Source organism: Triticum aestivum, chromosome 2B, assembly GCF_018294505.1.
Source record: "Triticum aestivum cultivar Chinese Spring chromosome 2B, IWGSC CS RefSeq v2.1, whole genome shotgun sequence".
Taxonomy (NCBI): domain Eukaryota; kingdom Viridiplantae; phylum Streptophyta; class Magnoliopsida; order Poales; family Poaceae; genus Triticum; species Triticum aestivum.
Window position 1 is genome coordinate 591,552,429 of NC_057798.1, and position 13,152 is coordinate 591,565,580.

The 13,152-nt window shown below is 44.1% G+C and overlaps 1 pseudogene across 1 annotated transcript; it reads right to left on the reverse strand.

Moving 5' to 3' along the window:
• Positions 1-1,520: 1,520 nt before the first annotated feature.
• On the reverse strand, positions 1,521-10,262 carry LOC123046207 (uncharacterized; annotated as a pseudogene). Its single transcript, XR_006422022.1, has 10 exons — positions 9,834-10,262; positions 8,501-8,851; positions 7,408-7,834; positions 7,184-7,256; positions 6,914-7,031; positions 6,443-6,752; positions 6,003-6,203; positions 5,918-5,930; positions 3,261-3,310; positions 1,521-3,042 (listed from the first exon to the last, which is right to left on the reverse strand). The product of XR_006422022.1 is annotated as an uncharacterized protein (transcript).
• Positions 10,263-13,152: the final 2,890 nt, after the last annotated feature.

The following is a 13,152-nucleotide window of genomic DNA, read 5'->3' on the forward strand; positions in this document are numbered from 1 at the left end:
GAACGGCAATCGAAGTGTTCGGTTGTAACGCAAGAAGTAGAAGAGAAAAGATAGGTCAACTCTATTGAGGCGGTCATATGTTTTCGGGTCAAGTAGCTCCTTGCCACCGCAAAAGGATTTGGAAAGGAAAAGTATGGTACAAACAACAAAATTATGTAGTACAAAGAGCATTTGCGGTGCTTACACAACGGAACCAAGCTCGTGTGTGTGGTCTTTGTGGAACACGGTAACTTCACATGATCCCAATATGAATTTCATGCAACATCACATCACATTACCAGAAAAGGATCCCCCATTTTCCAAAATGCCTTACGATGGACATCAAAGCAAGCATAGCATGTCCTCGTCGCGCCATGGGACACAAGGAATTGTAATGCTCTCTAAATTCTAAAATACGTTTGCCCCACGACACTATAATTCCAACAGGCATTATAACTAACAGATCCCTAAAATCTAAAACACGCTTCTTCGACGTCTCTTTTCCCTTTACCAGTGCGTGCGTGCGTGGGTGGTTGTTGATTAGTTGTTGGGTGGAGTTTAATACTAGTAGCGCAGCCAGGCATCCAGAAGGCATCCTGGGCTGCGCTGCACGCTTGGCTGTCCCTAGCACTGCCACTGCCACTAACTCGCTCTCGGCTTACTTGGGGTGGCACAGACGTGTCGAATTGCTACAGCACGACGTTGAAAGCGTACCCAAACATAGAACAGTCATTTCTCTTCCCAAACTCCTCGGATGATGGGAGTGCCGATCACGTCTGCTTATAGAGGGTCAAACGGCCATGATTATTCTTAGTATATCTTGCAGGTTGTCTTAATCACGTTGTCCGTGACGGGATCACAGTAATTAACTGTACTCCAACTTGCAAGCTGAACCAAGACCTCTTTCGGAGATGACAAATAGTCGGTGACGTTTGAGTAAAGCGAGCAATGGCTGTGGCTGGACTCCTTTATTTTCCGCCTTTTGAGCTCACTCTTTGCCCGTCACCTAGCTGTGAGCGAATCTGGCCATTAGTTTAGTCAGTGCGTGCTGCATCCTGGATGCAACCACCCACCTTCCTGCAGCTGCAGCCCCTCCAGTGACCCCGCACGTATTATTATTACGAGAAATCCACAATCAGATAACTGCTCTTCTCAAGGAAAGAGGTCGTCTACCGGCAAGGGGAGGGCTCCAGGTGGTCCGGGCTGTTCATCCGCAACTGTCATTGCTTCAATATCTGCACAACAGATGTACCAATCAGAAATAAACATGCCGATGATCGAACCGACAAATGCAGATGGACAGCTTGAGCTGTAGCACTTCATAGTTTAAAAGCTGTGTAGAAAAGGGGGGCAACGGGCAACGTGCAAGCGTCAAGGTAACCCCCTCAATCCCGATAACAACGAGAAATGGCGGAGATAATGAGATTTCCAGTCATGCGTCTTCTGCTACTCTGATCCACCTGCTAGTGCTAGGTACTCAAGCAAAAGCCCACATGCAACATACACAGTGCAGCTTATAACAAAGGCGGTGAACAAGACCAAAAAAAAGTAAAGGTGATTGAAAAATGTACGATTCCATGGAGAAGGCACGATTAACTCCTCGATGGTAATGTCGATGTACATGTAGAAAGTACAAGGAACCTGGTAAACGGCCTCCTCTTCATGATCTCAGAGTTTCTAACTGAACCAAGTGGTCAGAAAGAAGGCAGACCTATCATCTATGTACCTTATTGTCCGATTTTCTGTAGGGAAACAACTTATAGAATGCACCTAACCGCTCTGGAATGAAAAGTACAGAGCCGTACCACATGAACTCTCAAGCGGGGGTTCTTCCGACATTCAGATTACAAGAAGTGTTCAAGGGATATTTACTAATCATATCGTATCGTTGGTGTCCATCCATCATCACGTGCCCGCAACCGCCAAAGCATAGGTGTCAATCAATGACTTGTACTCTTCGTTCTCAGCACACCCTCTACTTCTGAGTACACTCATTAACCTGTCGACACTCCCCATGTCATTCTTCTCCTTGAAATATGCCAAGAGACTCTCAACATTGGTTGGTCTCGGTCTCCATTTACTTGCACTTTTAACTGCAGTGGCTTTCTCCAAACATGACAGAGATTCAGCAAACTGATTGTCCTTCAGGTACGCCGTGGCAAGGATTTCCCAGGTATTTGGTTTGGGGTTCCCACCTTTCTCAACAAATCTGTTCAGAGTTTGCTCAGCCTTCACAACAAAACCTTCTCTAGAATACCATGCTAATAAAATGTTCATAGTCTTCGGATCGAAACTAGAACTTTTGGATGCCCATTCTTCGTATAGAAGTTCAGCTCCCTCTATATCTCCTAGCCTAACAAGGGCAGACAGTACCTCCTGGTAACCCAGGTTATGAATTGTCTTGAAAGTTGCTTTGTACCAATTCCAAATGCGGTAGACTTCTTCTTTCTTCTGAAGGTGGCTATAGAGTGTGATGAGAAAATGGAAACATTTTTTATCCCTACCTGTTGCTCGCTTCTCAGCTTCTTTCAGGCATTCTTCTGCCTTCTCAAAGTTCTCCAGCTTGATATGCATGCTAGCAAGTGTGGTATAAGTAGTCCAGTTGGCAACGACAGACTCATCAGCAATCATCTGGTTCAAGACTCGTTCCATTGCATCAGCATCTTTCATAGCTGCACAACACTTTATCCAAATGTTGTAAGTGCAGACATCAAAACCGACATTTCTTTGCTTCATCTCATCAGTAACTCTAGACACTTTCTCAGGCTCTGCAACATCCACGTAAAAATTCATCAACACATTAAAAGGTAATGTGTCAGTTGCAAACCCCTTTTTCCTCATCTGCTCAAATGTGTATTCTGTTTTATCTTTCATCCTAGCTTGGGCATACACATTGAGAAGAGACCCATACGTTCGCTTGTCTTTCAGTGGGTCAGGAAGTTTCTCGAAGTATTCTTCAGCATCTGGAACACCACGTACTTTTGCAATCAGATCCAACTGGATTGCCATATCACTAGATGATAGCGAAAATCTATCCCTTCGATCAGTCATCCAATCATAAACCTGCACATGCAAGAGAAAAAACTTGATGAGAACCATATGACTAGTAGGATTAGCCATCAAAAGGCACCCAGACCATAGCAAGAAAGGATGTCCAAACACTTCATAAACCATCACTATCGAAGGTGAGCCTTGAAAACGATGTGCAGGGTCTTTAGGGGTTTTGAACTACTGTTCCTCGCACTAAGTAATTAATGTCAGATCAGATAAACAGCAGCTACCTTTCCAGTTTAGATTCCAATTCACGATAAACTGGCACATTAACCCTTGCCTGAAATGGAGCAAGTCCAATTATGTTCATCCCTATCTCAATGTGGTTGCATATTTCTTTGATCATCCATTGAGCAATGAATTCCTCAACATATAGCTGATAATCTGCTCAAAGTATAAGCAGAGTAATTCCGATTTAAGTCCGACCTTGGCAGTTAGATTTGTCGCACAACATGTACTAGCACACTCAAGTGACACTAAATTTTAGTCTAAATAGTGTTCCAACTACCACCAAGAATTTCAACACTATCTGACGCACACACTAGATACAAAATTTCATAAAATTTGCAGCACCGAAGCAAACATAGTTACGCAAGCAACCATAAAACAACGGATCATTAGTGAATTTCTGTGGCTGGCATACGCATAGGCATAATGTTCAGTTAATGTTACCAACATTAGCCTCTGAATTCGAACGAAACTAAGTCGCTCGATCACTAATCAAGCATTCAAGCAGCAACAAAGTCGGGGTTCATTAGATCTCCGAGAGACGCAACCAGGAATGGCTACCTCGAGTGCGAGGTTGAACCGGCGGAACTTGCGGAGCTCCCTGGCGATGCGGCAGAGCTCCCACTTGTCGAGGCGGCGCTCGCCTTCGTCCCAGTCCGCGAGCGTCCGCCCCACGGGCCGGCCGCCGTGGCCCACCGCCACGCGCCGGTACAGGCTGCTCCACCGCAGCGCCGGGCGCCGCTCGAAGTCCACCGTCCCGTAGCTGTGCACATTCGCCACCTGCTGCCCTGCCGACGACGACGACGACGCCGGCGGCGACGCGGCCGAGGAGGGCGCGCAGCGGACCGTGAGCGCCCCGCAGCCCGGCCGCCGCGGAGAGGGGCGGAACGGGGCCCTGGAGGAGGGGGGGAGGAGGTGGTGGAGCAGCATGGCGGCACCGGCAGTGGAGCTTTGCGTGCGGGTGGGAAGGGCGAGAGGGGAGAGGGGATAAGATGGAGCGGAGCGGGGTTCCGGCTCGCGCTTTGAGATTCACGCGCGCGGATCGGGTGGTCCGGGCCCCACTGCTCGCCGAATTCTATCTTCCCGCGCAGATTTGTATTTGTGGGCCGTGGTTGGCCCATTAGACAGTCCGTGTGCCGGCTCTTTCTCTGAACTATCTGAATCTGCTCCGTTGCAAACCTGGTTTTTTCGAAGATCAGGGAAACTGCAGACCTGGTTCTTTATTTCAAAAACTTGTAGAGGTAGCAGTTACTCCCTCCGTCCCAAAATTCTTGTCTTAGATTTGTCAAAATACGGATGTATCAAGTCACGTTTTAGTATTAGATATACCCGTATCTAGACTAATCTAAGACAAATATTTTGGGACGGAGGGAGTATTTGAAAACGTCTATAGAAAAAGGTTAGCTGGAAACATATACTAGTACAGTACTGACCTCTAACGAGAATTAAATATCTTGTGAATTGACCGAACGCCATTCAATCAGAAAGGAGCGAGAGCGGCGGAAGGAAGGTGAAAAAAGGGGGCTGACCGGCGAGGCCATGGAAGCAGCAACGGACCGCCCGCAAAGGTTAACCTCCAGTCAAGAGGGTCCTGCTAACGGTTACGCGCCGGTTATTTTCTTCATCGTTTAAAGATGTAACAAAATCATCATCTTACTAATATCAGTAAAGAAACATTGTAGGTAAGCACAGATGTATCAAACAACTGTAAACTGAGACTAAGAAAACAGCTGCAACAATGAAAGATGGACAAGAGTGGAAGGAGAAAGGTGGGTCGGACATGATGTGGCAGACACGGGTGGAAGAAACAACAAGTTGCTCTGATTTTCATAATTCCAACATATATAACTGTATTATGAATTGTGGTGTTCAAAAATTTTAGAAGTCAGGAGGAGGTTTGATGGTGACAACGGCGCCTGGTGGTAGGCAATGTGACGAAGATCACAGCTGATGTTGCCAAGGCCCTGAGGATGTTGTCGCTGAATACTAATACTACGAACAGCAAGTCGAAATACTAAAGGTTTTCAGTGAAATCGATTCACTGCCGGATCGTGGTTTTCTCCCTGGAATGTCCAAGGCCAGTTCTACAAACCTCAGGTTGTGCCATTGGGGAAGACAGCTCATTTGAAAGTTCAATGAAACATTAGCATCCGGCCATCTGACATTGCAAGTGCAAGCGCATGATTACTTTTTCCTGCATAAGTGTATGCTTCAGCAAGGAGTGGCTCGCTTGCTATTATAGCTTCCACTTTGGATTTCTCTTCTTGTCTTGTTATCAGGTTTTATCTTATGGTTTACTGCATTTTCTACCAAATTCCAACAGCTACCCGATCGGTAAAATGCGTGTGCAGCCTCATTGGTGAGTTTTGTTGCAACATGTAATTCTTTTTTCAGGGGAACATGTTTATAATTCATTCGACCAGTCTTAATCATCTTAATACAATATGACTGGTGCATTCTTCAATTACTACTCTTACTCTCCATGGTGCTTTTGAATAGCACTAACAAGAGAAGCACAAATGTATATTAGATCAGAACAGAAAAGAAATTAGCGCAAACGATTGAACTAACGATCGGGTCAAATTAAAACAAATTTCGTCGGAGCTTTGTGATTTAAGTAGAGTTGATATCATATAGGTCACCTGAAGATCATGTACACCTGTACATGTCACCTAGAGATAATGTACACCTGTACTGTACATATCATTTATCAATGATATCATCAATCATTCAGACAGGCATACCATCTGAGATCAAGATGACCTGCCATTCCCTAAAAGAGGGCCTGTTATGGAGACACCAACATGCTCAACTAGAAAAATAAGTGAGCCGAGATAAGCAACTTGTTGAAATCTCTCATATCCATTTCCATTTTCCAATTCCCCCATAAAAGAGTTCTATTTTCCATGGTGATATGAGTTATACTTTCTCCAAAAGCCCACATGCCATGGAAACCAACACAAGCCTAGTCCAAAAGCACCGCTACAAATGTTAGCTGAACGGGCAATTTTGCCTCCGTGGCAGACGCACATTGTCAATGTAAATCGGGGCGATAACGACGGCACAAGCATGAACAAACCGCAGAAAGCCCTACCGGTGATCGGTAAATAAAGGTACCATGATGATCCAGGAAACTAAGGGAAACTACCGCTACCGCCTGTTCCTAAGTTGGTCTCTAGTCTACGGTTGCTTGAGGCGCCCCTCGCCATCAGCAACCACGTCCGCTGAGGTGGAGCTGCGGGTTACTGAGCTAAGTTGAAATGGTTGGCAAAGAAGTTCTGCCTCTGGTTGCCGCGCATTGAGAGGAACCTCCAGCAGCAAGTCTTGATCAGAATTATCCATGTACTGCGGAGGGGCCAGCATGGATATTTTATCTGGGGGTAACATGAGTAAGTTAAATGGTGCTCCTCCAGATTTGGGCAAAAATGAACTTTTGAACTGAGGAGCCATAGCCACAGATTTGCAAACTTTTTTGGCAATCCTCATGGTTCCTTCTGCATGTTCACAAGCAAAAACAAATCAGAAAGCTTCTCCCTGTTATTCCCAATAAATTAAGGAAATGATGAAGTGTGAATTGAATACAGAGGACATTTTTCAGATGCTCACAACTAAAAACAATGTGCAAGTAGGAATCAGAGGAACTAAGATTGCTGACCTGGGCAGCTTTGCAACTGGCTTTCATGAGGCCTTTTGAGAGGCTCCATGGTGGATTTGGTAAGGTCTTTCAAAGCACTGGTATTTTCATTTCCTCCTGTTTCCTTGGTGCCTTCTCCCTAAAATAAGAGAAACAAACAATTAATCATGTACACAACAAAGGTTGGAAATTCATAATGGTGTATACAGTGAAGAGAAAGCACCAAGGCAGAATTGGCTGAGGAAAAATGGACAGAAGGAGGGGGCAATGAGATCATCATAGACTTGATACCTCTAAAGCTACTGAAACTAAAGATGAACCTACATTTTCCAGGGTATGCTGCTTTGAGTAATGAAGTTTACCCCTGCAAAAGAGGTATAAAAAAAACCTTAGCTTCTTGATTTTCACCACAATAGCTTCTCTGACTAATAGAATGCAGAACTGTAGATAGCATTATCATGTAGTATCTGTATAGGAAACCAATGCACAATACTACTAATAGAGGTGTAGAATACCTTTTAGCAATTTCGTGTGTCTGCACCGGAAACCACTTTGGCTTCTCAGGCGAAGCATTTGAATTACTTGCCCCCTTGCTTTCACTATGCACAACAAACGAGGCAGTCCCTGAATAGGATTCACTTGTAAGGTATGATTTATTATCTGCAGGAACAGAGTTTGCTTCTGAATCTTCCTCCACTGATTTTGAGTTTGAACTTCTCAGAAGCATACTTCCATAGCCAATCTCAAAGGAACCCACAGGAGTTGCACTGTGGTAAATTAGATCTTCCTCCGAGGATCCAGAAAGGTAAGATAACTGCTCTTCGTGCATTATACAATGAAGATCTTTGACAAGCATATCCACGGACGAAGACTTGGTCCGAGTGACACAGCTTCTCTTTTTTGATGGTACCAATGACTCCCAAGCATGCGATTGCGCTGAACCTGAATTCAAAAGATCAGAGAACCATCATTAACATAACTAACTTTAGTTACACAAAAAACAAGAAAGAAAGCAATTATGAGTTACAAATATAAATCTTGGTAATGTAAATTGAGCTTACGGTATCATGAAGTATTATAGCTTTTTTTATGTTGATTATCGTATTTAATCGAGTTCATGTGTGGTAAAGGAAGACACTGATACAATAACTGATGTTTGAAGCATTAATTTTAGGGTCGTCATTTGAATACAATATATGGACAATGATTTATCAAAGTTCTTGAGAAATGATGATGCAGGATTACAAAGTAAGCAGCAGTGAAGTGGGGTTGCTGAAGTATGTTTCAGTACTTTCAGTAAGTTTGATGAAAACAAGTACCTGCTCTGCATTATACACAGTTACTAGCACAGACTCATGCAAGGGTAGTACTACAAGAACTACCTATAGATGTTTACAACAAGTCTTAGGGGAGATTAGATATAACATTGCAGACCAACATTTAAGTGTGTATTTCTGACCATCCATCTCAAGCTTCAAGTTCCATGTTTCTACGTTAATTATTTCAATTGAACATAGTCATATAACCCATGGCACTCAACAAGACTCTGAAGAACATAAAAAAATTCTTATTTAGCAGCAACACATTAGGAAATTAGAGATTACTGACCCATTTCACTAGCATCAGCAGAACCATATGGAGCACAACTCTCTGAATATGATAGTGCTGATCCAGAACTAGATCGACTTGGGTCGGCATCCCCCATCTTCCAGAAGTTCTGATCAGAAAATGCTCCATTCTCCCTTATGCTGTGGCTTGGCTTTTTCTTTAGCTGCCGCTGTTCCTTTAGCCTCAATGTCGGCGGCTTCAGCTTGCTAACTCTAGGTTGATCAGCATCGATATCATCACGAGAATGCATTGGTGTGTAATTCTCCAACGAACCCTTTGTTCTCCATCTCGAGCCACATGCATTGCAGAGCACTGGCTTATGTGTTGGCCCATTTCGCCAAAGTGGAGTGCCTGTTTCAGTATTTGCCATATGTAAGAATAAATGCAGTACAAAATCGATATGCAAGAATGTACGCGGTATTGCAGGTGCTTATCAGCAGCGTGTCCGTCACGAGATTGTATCAGAATTTTGACAAAAAATGTGTCTTTGCTATCACAAGAGAAGGTGGTATCGAGGAATGCAACTCAGAATAACACTTAGAAACTATACATTTTTCAAGAATGTGTCATATTCCAGATTTGTTTCAGTGGTTAGTACTAGCATGTAATTATTCATTTGCTGCCATACCAAATGAGGCATACCAAATGCAGATTATCAGTGAAACTGAGCAGCTTGCTTCAGTAAGAGCTAAAGAGCTACTGACGGTATGATGCCACAGAGGTTAAAGCAAAAGAAAGAACTGATCTACATAGATTACACAAAGCAGCAAATGCCTTCCACAAAATTAAGCATTTATGTAGTTGAAGCAGCTAAGGAACTCTAAATGTTTGTTTGGCAAGAGCAGATGGCTCTTTCCTTCTTGTATAACAGGAGTGTGAGCTGCATCTAATTGCTCATTGTCTGCACAGGTGTTCTAACAAGTATCCCCTACACCATCGTAGTCAAACAAAATTCTGAATATCTGCCAAGATGACGTGATTCGTTCCTCATGTTCAGAATTTTGCATCCAAAGGTCTCCGAGACCTTAACCCAATCCAAGCAGGCCCGGAACTCTTTTCCAGACACCTCAGGTGGCTTGACAAATTGCAGCTAACATCTACCAAACAGCAAACGAACAGCAATCAACAAAGAACAGGCGAGATTAGGAACCGGAGCCCAGGGGCCCCGAAAGATTTCTTCCGAGACCCGGTCCCCAGATGCATAATTCGGAGAAATCAACGCCCATGACACCCAGCCGCGGAGGAACAAGGGGATAACAACAGATGTAAAATAAGCAAAGAAAAAAAAACAGGAAGCATAAAAAAATCGGTGAGCCGAAGAACAGGAGCTCACTCGTGACGCCGCAATGACAGCAAGGGCCTTCCTTTCCCATGCCTCCTCCTCCCCTCGCCCCCCAGGAACAAACGAGGAAGAACCGGAGGAATTTCCAACCAGAGAAACACGGAAAAACAGAGAGGAGCAGTTCTTGCGTGGTAGTACTAGCAAGTAATTCGCGAGCAGAAAAAGGGGGAGGGGGAAATCAAGGGGCGGTTCTTCGGTGGAATATGAATCTGTTCAGGCCCGGAGGGGGCTCGTGGGAACAATTCCGCAGCCCATGTGAAGTCGGAGACCCAACGGAGGCTTGCTCGGTAGGTGCTGTTCTTTCTTTCTTTCTTTCTTCTTCTCTGTTCTTTATTTCCTTTTCCTTCTGTTCTGTATCCAGTCTTTTGGCGAGAGGGTGAGGAGAGAGAGAGGGGAGGAGGGGGGTGGAGAGGGGAAAGGGATTGGAGAAATAATGGAGGAAGGGAATGCAGCAGCGGAAGGGTGAGATTAAGGCCGGGTGAGTCTTTGGGTGAAAGGCATTTGGGGGAGGAATCCAAAAGAATTTTATTTCAGTATAGTTTAAAAAGCCAAGCAACTAGGAATTGGGCAAAGTTGGACAAGGAGATGAGGTAGAGATTGAGAGATGGCAGAGGCCAAAGCTTCTTTTCTGGTACTCTGTCTTTCAGCCTTTGGGGTTTTCTTTGTTACTATGGTCTAATTTAATTTCATTGGTACTATATAATCATGTGGCGTGGGCTAAGTGGGAATAGGGGGATATTTGATGAACCAATTGGTCAATTTGCTTACCTTTAAAGGCCCTCCATTTCTGGTGCCACTGGAAGAATCTTTTCCTTAGCTCCTTTGCATTTTGCCCCTTTAAGAGATAACACGTGTTCTGTTCACCCATGCACGTCTAGAGCAATGAATACGCCATGGAAACACATCCAATGGGTCATTTTTAAGTTAAAGCCGGCATAGGAATTAAAAGGAGATCGATTTTAATTGATTGAAATGATGCTTCCAAGCACAATACATGCTCCTTTTTTTGCTAGAAAAACACAGCATAACTTAGATGCATATATTAGCTATGTGTAGTTTTGTATTGGCTAAATATAACTCTCTCTCCTAAATGAAAAGCAACGGCTGTGCAACAGCGCAGGAGAACATATATCATCGCACGGACGAATAGAAAACACGTATCACCAAAAAGCGCGGGAAAATGCATGTACTTTTTTGAATGTAGTACTAACCGACAAATTGTGTTTTTGAAGCGCCATACGAACAATAAGGAGACTTGTCGGCAACCACCTCCAATGCCCCCTCCCCTGAACCCTACCCCCGATATGGGTCCATAAGTCGTTGAAGTATGTCATTCAAAATTGGGTGCCCAACTTTTTTGTGGGCCGTACCCTCGAGAGCGTAGTCGATGCGGAATGAATGGGATGCCCTTTCCTCGTCGGCGGCCGGGAACAAGGGTATAGTCAAGCCATCACGACCCAACCACTATTTTTCATGTAATTTTAGTAGCTTTAGCGAAAGATTAATATGTGATTTTTGATTTTGGGTGACCTAAAGCCCACGCCGCCCCAGGCCTATCTTCGTCATGGGGGCAGGGGCTCTCTAGAAAAATGATGGATCTTGGGGGAATACGGAAGGTGAATCTTTCAAAAGTCCAAGACACGACTTGGGGCTAGTTGCAAACATTAAGGGCGGGTGCGACTCGTGGCCGATATGGTTACCAATTGTCCGACGTTTTTCATTGTATCTTGGGGAGTTTTAGGATTTTCTCTCCGCATTGGGCTGATGAATACGCTCTAGATTCTCCTTTTTGTTAATTATATATGTGAGGAAAAAAAAGTCTTAGTAAGTATGCTAGGTTTATTCTTTTTATCACAAGTATGCTAGGCTAATGTGAACACATACCCAATTTTTCTAATCTTTGGTTCAGTTTAGCAGTTTTTTGTGTCATTCTCTAAACTTAGTTTTTTTTTTTTTGCGGGTAGTTACCACATAGAGATCACAAAGATAGTAGTATGTATCCACAATTATTATTCCAAGGGAAAAAAAGTCAAGTACAGAAAATGCTGATACCCTGGACGCCATCATCATTTCTCATCTACTAAAAAAAGCATTTCCATAAAATACATTGGCATAATTTCCTTTCAATGGCTTAGCGTATTAACGCTGGTTTGGTGGGAACATGCAACAAGGATACACATGGTTGAAGCAAACATTAGTTTATTCGCAAATGATAACTACACGGGATCACCATATATCTTGCTGCATACAGTACTAGTACTATCTTTCTGTAGATCCTTTAAAAAAATCCAGATCACAGGTCATGCAGTAAAAACGTGCCCGTTTTATCTCCGGGTAAGTGTAGATATCTACCGTTCAAAATGACTTTCTGGATCCAACAGAGATATCGGTACTTTGCACTTTGCAAACAGAGACATAAAAGACACCACATGTACCTATTTTCTCTTCTTTTTTTGAAAAAATACCCAAGGACTTGTACTACTAAACAGAACCGGCATTTAACAAGAACTCCCTTACAAAATTATCAAATTACAACTGGCGGGCAACAGTGCTGTATTTAAATCCAGCGATGACACAGTGGCCACGATGGGGACAAACGTGGGTTGCATCAGAAATCGCGACCTTTTCCGCCGGAACGGAAATGGCGACATTTTTACGCATGTCAGGGAAAATTAGGGGGTGTTCAAAAGCATGGCCATCTATCTCGTGCGGGCGTGCCGTGCTCGAACGCCGGACCCGCACCCGCGGAAAAAGTTCGGTCACGGTGGCCACGGTATCTGGTGTGGTCTGTGGTGCCAAAACCATACGGTTGCGAACCCAAAAAAATGTCCATCAAGTGCGCCTAGGATAAGAGCAGATGGCCTTGCAGTAGTAAAACAAGTTTGCAACGCCGCATTAAGAGCAGTACATGTTTTTTTTTTTTTTTTTGAGGTGAAGAGCAGTACATGTTGATTATAGAAGAACATTATGGCATGGCTGTTTATAGCCCCATTCCCCACGAATTCCGTGAAGATTTAAGCACTACTAGTACTGGTAGTAATTTGACGAAGAATCGATTTGACCTGTTACGGTTCCGGTACAGTCCATCTGGGTGTCCTTTTTTTTGGTGGATCCATCTGGGTGTGCTGAGGGTAGATGGACCGTGGAAGGGACTGGGGGACGGTGACGGACAGAAGGGAGAACAAGAGATAATGGTACAGCCAGGGAATATTTTGTTGGGGTAATATATTCGTGTGTTGACCTAACATAACAGGGGCAAGGCCAAGGAACGAGCCGTGCCCTTCCTTTCCGTTCCCTCAAGATAGATAGG